Source organism: Tamandua tetradactyla, chromosome 8 (genome assembly GCF_023851605.1).
Source record: "Tamandua tetradactyla isolate mTamTet1 chromosome 8, mTamTet1.pri, whole genome shotgun sequence".
Lineage (NCBI taxonomy): Eukaryota > Metazoa > Chordata > Mammalia > Pilosa > Myrmecophagidae > Tamandua > Tamandua tetradactyla.
In genome coordinates, this window is record NC_135334.1 from 323322 (window position 1) to 334556 (window position 11235).

Below are 11235 nucleotides of genomic sequence, written 5' to 3' on the forward strand. Positions count from 1 at the left end.
ATACTTTCACTGTCCTACTTCAGGAGTATATCCATTCTCCAGCCCTGTGTCATAATCTTGCCCACAGGGACTTTGATCATTTCTCCCTCTCACAAGACATCACACTGGTCTATTATATTGATGACAGCAAGATGATTGGACCTAGAGAGCAAGAAGTACCAATTACTGTGGACTTAGTGGTAAGGCATTTGCATGTCAGAGGATGGGAGATAAATCCAACAAAAATATAGGGGTCTTCCACCTCAGTGAAGTTTCTAGGTGTCCAGTGGTGTGGAGTGTGTTGAGACATCCTTTCTAAGGTAAAGGATAAGTTGCTGCATCTGGCCCCTCCTACAGTTTAAAAAGAGTCACAACACTTAGTTGGTCTCTTTGGATTTTGGTGACTACTTATTCCTCATTTGGGATAATTTACTGGCCCATTTACTAAGTGACCAGAAAAGCTGCTAATTTTGAGTGGGGACCTGAACAAGAGGAGGCTCTGCAACAGGTCCAGGCTGCTGTACAAGCTACTCTGCCACTTGGGCCATATGAGCCAGCAAATCCAGTTGTTTTGCAAGTGTCAGTGGCAAATAGAGATGCTCTTTGGAGCCTTTGGCAGGTCCCTAGAGGAGAATCACAATGCAGACCCTTTAGATTTTGGAGCAAAGCCTTACAATCTGTTGCAGATAACTACTCTCCTTTTGAGAAACAGTTTTTGGCCTGCTACTGGGCCTTAGTAGAGACCAAACACTTAACCGTGGGCCACCAAGTTACCTTGAGACCTGAGTTGCCTATCATGAGCTGGGTGTTGTCTGACCCACCAAGCCATAACCTTGGGTGTGTGCAGCAGCACTCCATCATAAACAGAAATGGTATATATGAGATAGAGCCAGAGCAGGTCCTGAAGGCACAAGTTACATGAGGAAGTGGCCCAAATGCCCATGGTCTCCCTCCTGCCACATTACCTTCTATTTGCCAGACCAGAACTATAGCCTCTTGGGGAGTTCCTTGCAGTGAATTGACTGAGGAAGAGAAAAAAAAGTGGACAGCTGCAGCACTACAACCCCTTTCTGGGGTGTCCTTGAAGGACGGTGGTGAGGGGAAATCCTCCCAGTGTGCAGAACTTCAAGCAGTGCACCTGGTTCTTCATTTTGCTTGGAAGGAAAACTGGCCAGAGGTGCATTTGTATACTGACTCATGGGCTGTTGCTAATGGTTTGACTGGATGGTCAGGGACTTGGAAAGACCATAATTGGAAAATTGGTGACAAAGAGGTCTAGGGAAGAATTATGTGGATAGACCTTCTGAGTGGGCTAAAAACCTGAAGATATTTGTGTCCCATGTGAATGCGCACCCAGAGGGTGACTTCAGCTGAGACAGGTTTTAATAATCAAGTGGATAAGATGACCCATTCTGTGGATACCAGTCAACCTCTTTCCCCAGCAACTCCTGTCATTGCCCAATGGGCTCGTGAACAAAGTGGTCATGGTGGTAGGGATGAATGGTATGCATGGGCTCAGCAACATGGACTTCCACTCAGCAAAGCTGACCTGGCTACAGCCACTGCCGAGTGCCCAATCTGCCAGCAGCAGAGATCCACACTCAGTCCCCGAGGTGGCACCATTCCCTGAAGTGACATGGTGGCAGGTTGATTACGTTGAACCACTCCCTTCATGGAAGGGGCAGCAATTTGTTCTAACTGGAATAGACACATACTCTGGATATGGGTTTGCTTTCACTGCATGGAATGCTTCTGCCAAAACTACCATCTATGGGCCTACAGAATGCCTTATCCATCATCATGTTATTCCACATAGCATTGCTTCTGACAGGGAACACACTCCACAGCAAATGCAGTGCAGGAATGGGTACACGCTCATGGAATTCCCTGGTCTTAGCATGTTCCCCATCATCCAGAAGCAGCTGGATTGATAGAATGGTGGAATGGCCTTTTGAAAACTCAATTACGGTACCAACTTGGTTGCAATACCTTGAAAGGCTGGGGTAATGTTCTTCAGTAAGCTGTGTATGCTCTGAATCAGCGTCTGCTGTATGGTGCTGTTTCTCCCATAGCCAGGATCCATAGGTCCAGGAACCAATGGGTGGAAATGGGAGAGGCACCATTACCCCTAGTGATCCACTAGGAAAATTTTTGCTTCCTGTCCCTGTGACCCTGAGCTCTGCTGGTCTACAGGTTTTAGTTCCAAAAGGGGGAGTGCTTCCACCAGAAGAAACAACAATGATTCCTTTGAACTGGAATCTAAGAGTGCCACCTGGTCACTTTTGGCTACTCACGCCCCTGGATCAACAAGCCGAGAAGGGGGTTACATAACTGGATGGGGTGATTGACCCTGACTATCAGGGGGAAATAGGACTGAAACTACACAATGGAGGTAAAAAAGAGTTTTCCTGGAATGTGGGAGATCCCCTAGGGCATCTTTTAGTACTGCTATGCCTGTGATTAAAATCAATGGAAAACTGCAACAACCCAATCCAGGCAGGAATACCAATCACTCTGAAACTTCAGGAATGAAGGTTTGGGTCACCCCACCAGGCAAAGAGCCACGGCCAGCTGAAGTGCTTGCTGAGGTTAAAGGGGACATGGAATGGGTAGAGGAAGAAGGTAGTGATAAATATGAAGTATGACCATGTGATCAGTTACAGAAATGAGGACTGTAATGTTTTTTTTCGTGTTATACTATTTAAGTTGTAAAATGCCAAGTTTAAGAATGACTATTACCCAAGGACTTCCACTCCATTTTGGAGAAATTTAATGTGTTTCTGGTAATATGCAGGACAGTTGAGTATTGTTAGGTGAGAAAAAAATGTGTCTTTTATTGTTTTCTATTTAGAAACCAGGTATAGTTTAAAGTGATGAGTATAGCTGCCAAGTTGACAAGGGGTGGACTGTCAGGTGCATGTGTCGTCTTGGCCAGGCGGTGGTACCTGTTTGTCTGGTTGGGCAAGCGTGGCCTGTCTTTTGCTATGACAACATTTCATAGAATTAAATCATAATCACGTTGGCTGCATCCACAGCTCATTCCATTTGTAATTGGCAAAGGGGAGTGTCTTCTTTAATGAGTGATGCTTATTCTAATCACTGGAAGCCTTTTAAGGAGGATTCATAAGAGACAGGCTCTCTTCCTGCATCAGCCAGTGTGCCTCTCCTGTGGAGTTCGTCCAGATCCTCCATCAGAATCATCAGCTTCACAACCTGCCCTACAGATCTTGGACTCTGCATTCCCATGGTTACATGAGACACTTTTATACATTTTATATTTACAAATATTTCCTGTTGATTTTGTTTTTCTAGAGAACCCTAACTAATACAGTGAGAAAGAGAATAATAGTAAGAAAATTAGTTGAAAATGTGCCACCTGCTGGGAGAGCACCAGCAGGAGAGAGTGTGAAGAGAATTTAGGGTAGCAGGGAGAAATAGATCTGGAACATACAGCAGAAGAAGTCAGTGGAAATGCTGAGTGCCCACATAAGGTAGCCACTCAGGTAGGTAGAACCCATTGAAGAAGCTTGAGCAGGGGGCCCAAACTGTCAGCCTAGTGTTTGAGTTCAACAAAGACATGTTTCCTTTGCTCCAGATGGTGTCACATCAGACTGAAGGATCATAGGCTTCAGTATATTCATCCATAAAACAAAATCAGTATACTAGATGACTTTTGGGGTTCCTTCTACTTTTAATTTTATCACACCATTTCAGCAGCCCTCAAGATGAGCCTAACAGGCTCATTTCTGCCTTTTTAATTGAGAATACATCTTGGGTCCTTTTAGGTATAATTATCCCATGAAGAGTAACATTTAAGAAATAGAGATACCACTGATCCAGTTCCTTGTGTGTTTTCTGGGCTTAGCTCATCCAAAGGATGTTCAATGAAGGCTGATCACCAGGAGATATCCCAGTCAGGACCTCCAGGTCCTCTTCATGAGGAGGATCTAGTCTTAGTCTCTTTGTCTAATTTCCCAATCCAGGACCCTGTCCTTCAGACCCTCGTCAAGACACAATGCAGAGTAAAAGCTATACCCCATTCTTTCAACAAGGAAGAGAGAGCAAGATACAAAGATTGTAAAAAGAATATTTTTTAATAGTAGGGCATTTTATGTTTTTTATTAACTTTTCAAAATAAATTATGCAATATTGAAGGCATATAAATAATGCCATGAATACTTAGCACCTACCACTTAGCTTAAGAAATAAAATGCTGCCAGTATAGTTAAATCCCTGATCAGCATCTCCTCCTTAACCCATCCTCATCCCCTACCATAGATAATTAGCATCCTTCCCATGCATGTGAGTGTGTACCATCTGATGTATTGTTTCCAATGTCTTTTAACTTTATAAAAATTATTATAAGGGTGTCATAATTGAAAATAGAGGAGCAGGAAGTCCTCCACAAAAGCAACAACTTTGAGCTAGAAATAGCAACTGGTATAAGCTATTTTGGAACTTGAAGTCTGGTGGAACATCTATAACAATGAAGGGATGCTTGATGAAAGGAAAGGCTGTCTATCTCTCATAAGCAAGTGCATGCAAGAATAAATCATTATTTTCTTTTCCATAGTCCATTGCAACTGTGGAAATGGTGAGCTACTTTCTGGTACCAGGAAGGGCAGTGGGATCTTGTCTTCCAAAATTTGAATGGTGTTGACTCATTTGGTTAGTGTGCTAGTTTGAAATGATGTATGGACCCTAGAAAAGCCATGGTTTAATCCTAATCCCATTTTGTAAAGGGAGCCATTTCTTCTAATCCCTATTCCACATTGTATCTTTAAACTGTAATTAGATAATCTCCCTGGAGATGTGATTTAATCAAGAATGGTTGTTAAGCTGGATTAGGTAGAGGTGTGTCTCCACTCATTTGGGTAGGTTTTGATTGGTTTACTAGAAGTCTATAAAAGAGGAAACATTTTGGAGAATGAGAGATTCAGAGAGAGCAGAGAATGCTGCAGCACCATTAAGCAGAAGAGTCCAGTGCTTTGGAGATGAAGAAGGAAGATGCCTCCTGGGGAGCTTCATGAAACAGGAATCCAGGAGAGAAAGCTAACAGATGATGCTGTGTTCACCAGGTGGCTTTCCAGCTGAGGGAGAAACCATGACTGTGTTCACTGTGTGCCTTCTCAGATAAGAGAGAGCCCTGAACTTCATCAGCCTTCTTGAACCAAGGTATCTTTCCCTGGATGCCTTTGATTGGACATTTCTGTAGACTTGCTTTAATTGGGACATTATCTTGGCCTTAGAACTGTAAACTAGCAACTTATTAAATTCCCCTTTTTAAAAGCCATCTGTTTCTGGTATATTGCATTCCAGCAGCTAGCAAACTAGAAGAGTTAGTCTTGTGATTCACTGAGGAGCCTGCAGAGACACTTGCCTTGGTTTGAGTTTGCTCAGATCACAGTAGCTTACCTTGGTTGCACCTACTGAAGATTTAAAGGGATGGTAGCTTCCTCTTTTCTTCCTTCCTTCCTTCCTTCCTCTCTCTCTCTCTCTCTCTCTCTCTCTCTCTCTCTCTCTCTCTCTCTCTCTCTCTCTCTCTCTCTCTTTCTTTCTCTCCTTCCTTTCTCTCTTTCCTTCTTTCTTTCTTTCTCTCTCTTTTCTTTTCTTTACACTTAAAGAAATCTTCAGTGGCCACAGACAGCAATGAAAACACACTTTGCAAAACAATATTTTCAAAAAGTCACTCACCAATGCTGAAAGACTGGAGAGTCATATTTTCAGAGATATCACATTATAATACTTAGAATGTCCAATGATCAACAAAAACATTGGAAAGCATATGAAGAAACAGGAATGTATGGCCTGTTCATAGGCAAAAAGTAATTTGGCAGAAACGTGTGAAGAATACCAATCATTGCAATTACTAATCAGAGACATTAAATCAGCTGTCGTACATATGCCCAGTGATCTAAAGGAAACCATGGTTAAAAGAAAAGAAAAGAAAAGAAAATCAGAAAACAATGTGTGAACAAAAGAAGAATATCATAAAGACATAGAACCAAAAAGAAATTCTGGGGCTGAAAATTTCAAAAACTGAAATGAAAAATTCACTTGAGGGCTGCAACAAAAGATTTGAACAGACAGAAGAAAGGATCAGTGAATTTGAAGCTAAGGTAATTGAAATTATCTAGTCTGAAAAACAGAAATAAAAAGGAATGAAGATAAATAACATGGCCTGAGGAATCTGTGGGAAGATATCATGCATCATAGTAATCTCAGAAAGAGAAGGGAAAGAGAAAGGTGAAGGAAAAATATTTGAAGTAATGGCCAAAAGGTTACCAAATGATGAAAGAAATGAAAATATGAATAGGGATAAATTTAAACAAGCAGATACAAGACTTGTAAACTGGAAAATATAAAACATTGCTGAAAGAAATTTTAAAAGATGTAAATAAATTGAATGGCATGCTGTGCTGGTTTGAATCTGTTGTGTACTCCAGAAAAGCCATGTCCTTTAATCTTCATTCAATATTGCTGGATGGGAGCTTTTTGGTTATCCATGGAGATGTGACCCACCCAATTGTGGGTGGTAATTTTTGATTAGATGGTTTCCAAGGAGATGTGTCTCCACCCATTCAAGGTGTGGTTGCTTACTGGAGCCCTTTAAGAGGGATCCATTTTAGAAAAAGCTTTAGAACTGTTCTAGTTTGCTAGCTGCTAGAATGCAATATACCAGAAACAGAATGGCTTTTAAAAGGGGGAATTTAATGAGTTGCCAGTGTACAGTTCTAAGGTCGAGAAAATGTCCCAATTACAAGTCTATAGAAATGTCCAATCACAGGCATCCAGGGAAAGATACCTTGGTTCAAGAAGGCCGATGAAGTTCTCAAGTGAGAACACACATGGTGAACACAGTCAGGGCTTCTCTCTCGGCTGGAAGGGCACATGGTGAATACGGCGTCATCTGCTAGCTTACTCTCCTGGCTTCTGGTTTCATGAAGCTCCCCGGGAGGTGTTTTCCTTCTTCATCTCCAGTGGACTCTCTGCTTCGTGGTGCTGCAGCATTCTCTGCTCTCTCTGAATCTCTCATTCTCCAAAATATTTCCTCTTTTATAGGACTCCAATAAACCAATCAAGATCCACCCAAATTGGTGGAGACATGTCGTCGCTTAATCCAGTTTAACAACTACTCTTGACTAAATCACATCAACCAGGGAGATGATCTCATTACAGTTTCAAATATACAGTATTGAATAGGGATTAGTCTACCTTTATGAAATGGGATTTATATCAAAACATGGCTTTTCTTAGGGGCATACTTCCTTTCAAACCAGCACAAGAACCCACACAGCCAGAGACCTTTGGAGATGAAGAAGGAAATCGCCCCTGGGAGAGCCTCATGAAACAAGAAGCCAGGAGAGAAAGTTAGCAGACTTTATGTGCCCTTCCAAGTTGAGAGAAAAACCCTAAATTTCATCAGCCCTTCTTTAGTGAGGATAACTTCTTGTTGGTCACTTAATTTGGAGATTTTCATAACCTTGCCTTAATTTGGACACTTTCTTGGCCTTAGAACTGTAAATCTGCAACTTAATAAATTCCCCTTTTTAAAAGCCATTCTGTTCCTGGTATATCACATTCTGGCAGCTTGCAAACTAGAACACATGCTGTGTCATGGGTTGGAAGACTTAATATTGCTACGATGATGACACCACCTAAAGTGATCCACAGATTTAATGCAATCCCTGTCAATTGATTTTTGCACAAATAGAAAACCCCATCCTAAAATTCATATAGAATTTTAAAGGAGAAGAACTTACCCTCCCTAACTTCAAAACTTCTTACAAAGCTATAGTAAGCAATATAGTAAACAGTGTGGTACTAGTATAGGAATAGACCAATGGAATAGAAGAGATAGCCCAGAAATAAACAACATGTATGGTTATCAACTGATTTTCAACAATGTGCTGAGACCTTTTTTTTTTTAGGTGCATGGTCCAGGAATTGAACCTGGGTCTCTCGCATGGAAGGCGAACATTCTACCACTGAACCACCTGTGTACCCCAAGACCTTTTAATGGGGAAATAGAGAAAGAACAGTCTTTTCAACAAATGGTGCTGTTTTGATAATGCTGCTATTGTGGCCTTGTGATTTCCTTCTAGGTAACATCAGCCTTTTGCAGACTGTGTTGTCTCCTTGGCACATCTCGCTAGCCTTACCAGTTCCACAGAAACCTCCCATAACTCCTGGGAGCCAAAGCCTCTGAGAGAGGATAGTTTCCACCTTTCTAGGCAGACTGTTTTGGGGACAGAGGTGGCCAAATGAGGCAAATCACATTGTCAGCCATGTCAAGCTGAGTTACTGGACCAATTGTTTCCACTTGCTGTTGAGATCATCTGGAATCTCATCTACGTTTCAAGGAGCTAGTCTCCTTGAGACATAAAGGAGGCTCTGATGAGGGGAGTCAGTTATTAAATGGCCAATCACTAGTTAAAAACAACAAATATCCCTGGGATGAGTTCATCTGCATGTGACACAAGTGTCCATCGCCATTATTATTCAATTATATATGCTTTTGAGCAAGGAGAGATGACTTTAAGACAGAACAAGAATTTTATCTCAGGTCCCAGGAGTAAATGGGGAAGGAAAGAAGGGGACCTTGCCTCAGGATCTAACTTGAAAACCACACAGTGTATAAAATTGACTGGTATGCTTCTGGAAAGAAGTGGCCCGTTGTTGCACACAACTGTGCACTTGGCTCCATGGTCGACTAGTGGTTATGCAGAGGTTTTTTTTTTGTTTTTTTTTTTATTAACGGAAAAAAAAAAGAAATTAACACAACATTTAGAAATCATACCATTCTACATATGCAATCAGTAATTCTTAACATCATCACATAGATGCATGATCATCGTTTCTTAGTACGTTTGCATCGGTTTAGAGGAACTAGCAACACAACAAAAAAAGATATAGAATGTTAATATAGAGAAAAGAAATAAAAGTAGTAATAATAGTAAAAAAAAAAACAAAAAAAAACCCTATAGCTCAGATGCAGCTTCATTCAGTGTTTTAACATGATTACTTTACAATTAGGTATTATTGTGCTGTCCATTTTTGAGTTTTTGTATCTAGTCCTGTTGCACAGTCTGTATCCCTTCAGCTCCAATTACCCATTATCTTACCCTGTTTCTAACTCCTGCTGGACTCTGTTACCAATGACATATTTCAAGTTTATTCTCGAATGTCCGTTCACATCAGTGGGACCATACAGTATTTATCCTTTAGTTTTTGGCTGGACTCACTCAGCATAATATTCTCTAGGTCCATCCATGTTATTACATGCTTCATAAGTTTATCTTATCTTAAAGCTGCATAATATTCCATCGTATGTATATACCACAGTTTGTTTAGCCATTCTTCTGTTACACAATGGGAGACAATATTTGGAAATGACATATCAGATAAAGGTCTAGTATCCAGAATTTATAAAGAGATTGTTCAACTCAACAACAAAAAGACAGCCAACCCAATTACAAAATGGGAAAAAGACTTGAACAGACACCTACCAGAAGAGGAAATACGGATGGCCAAGAGGCACATGAAGAGATGCTCAATGTCCCTGGCCATTAGAGAAATGCAAATCAAAACCACAATGAGATATCATCTCACACCCACCAGAATGGCCATTATCAACAAAACAGAAAATGACAAGTGCTGGAGAGGATGCGGAGAAAGAGGCACACTTATCCACTGTTGGTGGGAATGTCAAATGGTGCAACCACTGTGGAAGGCAGTTTAGCAGTTCCTCAAAAAGCTGAATATAGAATTGCCATACGACCCAGCAATACCATTGCTAGGTATCTACTCAAAGGACTTAAGGGCAAAGACACAAATGGACATTTGCACACCAATGTTTATAGCAGCATTATTTACAATTGCAAAGAGATGGAAACAGCCAAAATGTGCAGAGGTTTTAAGTGTGGGGCTGGAGTTGGAAAGCTGCAGGTGGCACACTATGTCCCATGAGGCAGGCACCGGGACAATCATAATTCAGTAAGAAGGACCACAGAGCAGGGGAAGCAGGCAAGTTCTGGAGAATTTTGCTACTTTTTTTCCTTAATAAATGACCTGTTGAAGGCCATCACAGCCCCCACCCCTTCCATTACTGTTAGCTCTTCCTTGAGAGATGGGTGCTCTGGGGGCATCTGTTCATTTCAGCCTCCCGTGGGGGACTATTCGGATTTGCACTCCGAATAGTTTGATTCTGTGTGTTCCATATTCCTTGACTGTAAAATGGGTCTGATCTTTGCCTGATAACTTTCAGTTACTTCTTTTCTGATTTCTCTTTTTGTCTTTTGTCATAGGACAACCTTGAAACCTGAATCAAGGAGACACAGAAGAGAGTTGGTGAGACAGTACAGCCACCTCCCTGGCCCCAGATTGCTCATTGTCCATGTTGTCTAGAAGTCCCTCCCACAATTAGTCCTGATTACATTCTCCTTCAATGTTTCTTTCACTAGAACTTCCCACTTTTAGTGGCTTCTTCATCTTTGGGACTTATATTCCTCCTAACACCTTTTGCAAGTTTATTCCCAGTTTAAGTTTAGTGGAAGTAGAGTTGGTCCCAATTTTGAGGTGTCAATGAAATGCCATCTTCTCTAATGAGAAATGCTTTTGTATTGAATTCATCCAGATCTGTGTTAAAATCCCAGTCTTTATGAGCTATGTGAATTTAGACAACTTAATATCTCTGTTTCTTCATTTTGTGTGTATTATATATAAGGATGTAAAATATTTGATGAGTCGTGAATTTAATTTATTCAGTCAATAAAATGTATTTATCTCTTACTTTATCTTTACTTTATTTTACTTCATCTCTTACTTTACTCCAGGTTCTGTGATCACCACCAGGGATACAATAAAGGGCAAGAAAGGTGGAGTCCCTCATGTATTTTACATTCAAGGTGGAGTTGAGGTTGGCAGACTAGCACTAAATAAGTGAACAGACAAGTACATGAATAATGGCCAACTATAGCAAGTTAAATTGAAAGAAAGAACCATGTGCTGTGATAGTAAAAAAATAAGGGTGAGGTAAGAAAGAAGTTTATTTAAAAGAAGCCCATTGTTAAAAACCCAAAGGATGATAAGGCAGCAGCTATTGAACTGTAGGGAGAAGAACATCTGGAGCTGATTCTGATACAGTAAGAGCAGGTAGTTTTGAGGAGACGAGAGTGTCCAGTGTGGCTGGAGTGTGGTGGCAAAGTGGGGATAGACACAGAGAGAGAGGCAGGAGTAAGACTATGCAAGTCCTTC

General features: G+C 41.1%; 1 long non-coding RNA gene across 3 annotated transcripts in view; it reads left to right on the forward strand.

The window, feature by feature from the left end:
• LOC143643991 (uncharacterized) overlaps positions 1-10732 on the forward strand; it is a 160315-nt gene extending 149583 nt beyond the window's left edge. For all 3 annotated transcript variants that reach the window (XR_013156416.1, XR_013156419.1, XR_013156433.1), the window contains one exon: positions 10287-10732. This is a non-coding gene — a long non-coding RNA (uncharacterized LOC143643991). The remainder of the gene's footprint in view (positions 1-10286) is intronic.
• The last annotated feature ends 503 nt before the right edge of the window (positions 10733-11235 follow it).